This window comes from Canis lupus, chromosome 26, assembly GCF_003254725.2.
Source record: "Canis lupus dingo isolate Sandy chromosome 26, ASM325472v2, whole genome shotgun sequence".
NCBI lineage: Eukaryota > Metazoa > Chordata > Mammalia > Carnivora > Canidae > Canis > Canis lupus.
Window position 1 is genome coordinate 30,598,137 of NC_064268.1, and position 2,724 is coordinate 30,600,860.

The window sequence follows — 2,724 nt, forward strand, 5'->3', positions numbered from 1 at the left end:
AATGGACGCCATATCTTTCCTTACAGAGGATGATTCTTATTTGGCTTCTAGTCTCCCCTCTCCGCAACCCGATCTAAAATTGTTCTTTGAACCCCACTATGCCTGGGATGCCTGAGTGGTTCAGCGGTTGAGCGCGCCTGCCTTGGGCTAAGGGCGTGATCCCGGGATCCGGGATCGAGTCCCACATCGGGCTCCCTGCACGGAGCCTGCTTCTCTCTCTGCCCGTGTCTCTGCCTCTCTCTGTGTGTCTCTCGTGAATAAATAAAAATCATTTCAAAAAATGAACCCACTATGCCAGTTATTGAATGGCTATGCAAATAAATTATCAGCATCTACAACTTATTGCCCATCGCCAGTGGTACTTCACAAATGAATGTGGCCTCAAAACTACCCACCATTTGCTTCGACGTGGATGGAACTGGAGGATATTATGCAGAATGAAATAAGTCAGAGAAGGACAAACATTATATGGTCTCATTCATTTGGGGAATATAAATAACAGTGAAAGGAGAAAAAATAAGGGGGAAATAGCAAAAAGGGAGACAGAACATGGAAGACTCCTAACTCCGGGAAACGAACTAGGGGTGGTGGAAGGGGAGGAGGGTGGGGGGTGGGGGTGAATGGGTGGCGGGCACTGAGGGGGTCAGTTGACGGGATGGGCACTGGGTGTTACTCTGTATGTTGGCAAATTGAACACCAATAAAAAATAAGTTTATTATTAAAAAAATAAAAAATATAAAAACCCTTACGTGTGATTTCTTGACTGGTCACATCTATACCGACACGCCCAGGAGTTTAACAAGCAGCAGAGACCTTTGGTTTCTGTGCCATTGTGGTTAACCCCCCATGGTGGTGACAGAGCAACATTCCAAGGGATCTCAAAAAGGAATCCAGGGCTGCAGAGACTGGGAGGGCCTGGGAGCGGAATGCAAATGCACCTGAGGTGCCCAGGAGGCTGGACCTTCAGGAAGAGGACAGGGCGACCTCAGTCAGGGTATTCCGGGCAACTGAACAGGAGACCCTGCAAGAGGCTCTGGCGATGCATCAGCCTCCAGGGCACATCCCGCCCAGAACCCGGCCCTCTTCGCGGTTTGTGACTGGCTCCTACTTTCTGGAACCAGCAGAGAATGTTCCTCCAGAACGGGGACAACTAAACAACCGTCCTACATGCAGGGAATGGTCAGAGAAGAGGAACGTGGACATGTTCCCTGAGCATCCTCAGAAAAGCCAGAGGAGCCCCCGTCCCGCTCCCTCCAGCTCGGTTCACCTCGAGAACTGTTTGTGCAGTTGCACAAGGAGGAAGTGAGCGCAGACTCATAGGCAGGTGCCCCCCCTCCCAACCGCGCACCCGCCCAGGACACAGTCCAGCCACAGCCCCCCGAGCTGCAGCTCAGGACTCAGGGGCTGCCCCGGCAGCTGCCGCCCGGAGCGCCAGAGACCACGCAGCCTCCGTCTGCACACCCGACGGTCCCTGCACCCTGCTTGGCTGCACCTGCTGCCCTGCACACCTGAAGCGTGCCCGCCGCGCCATGGTGGCACCTCCCCTTCCCCGAAGGAGCTGCCTGCACTTAGAGCACCTCCACTGAGGTCCCTCCCCGCTCTCTGGGCTGGGCTCTACATATCCCATGGCCCTTCCCCAACAGGAGGAAGGGAAGTCCCCAGAAACAGGTGGCACTGCAGAGGGGGCGTGGCTCTGAAGGCAAGCCTCCCCTGCACCTGCCTAGGTCTCAGGAGGGCACCCCACCGGGAAGTCACTGCACCGCGGACCCGACTCGCTGCCGCCCTTTGGCGCACCTGCAGTCCTGCGTCCCAGCTGCTGTGTCTACCTCCCTCCTAGGACTTGGGTCAACACGAGAAAGCACACTGCCCCTCTAGGGCCGTGGTTCTCAAAGTGTGATCCCAGGACCAGCAGCATTAGGATCACCCAGGAACTTGCTAGAAACGTGGACGTGGAGTCTTGCTCCAGCCTCTGGAATCAGACATTGCTGGGTAGGGACCTAACCTCCCTATTTTCATAGGCCCTCCAAGTATCCCACAAGATTCGAGAAGGCCAAAGTTGGAGAACTACCCTTGCAGGAGGTCTGTCCTGGCACCCGACCTCCCTCGTGGCTGTGACAATGTCCTGCTCCCGCTCCCACTAGGCGCCCACATCTACTCAGTGCCTGAGACCGCCAGCGCTCCCCGGTAGACCTCTCCTCTCCCCTGGCGGCTTCTCTTCTCCATGGCTTCCACTGCTCACCAGCTGGTCAACGCAGCCTCCCCGCAGGCCCCCCCACCTCCTCTCCATCTGCCACCAGGTTTGCGTGTGTCAAATGCACATCCCTAGCGCTTCAATTCCTCAGGGTCTCAGTGGCCCCTCCAGGGCCCATCTTTGAAGGCACCGTGGGTACGAGGGGACGAGGCTGGAAGGCAACGTCAACCTTGGCCAGGTTCTCTGGCCCACAGGCAGGACTCTGTTCAGGAGGAGAATGGGGAGGGGCCGGAGCTAGGTCTTTCTCTGCCTCTGTAGTCTTCCTCAGGGAAGGTCTTACCCCCTCGCGGCCCTGGGGCCCCGTCACGCCTTGTGGCTCTAGCCCTTTCTGCACTATTCTCTTTGGCTCCAGGATTTCTCTGGAGATAAATTTGCCCTCTGCGAACTGGAGATAAATGCTTGCACATTTCTCTATCACACAGGGCTGGTGGAGCCTGAAATGAGAACACTCTCTTTTTTTATTTAGTTCACGT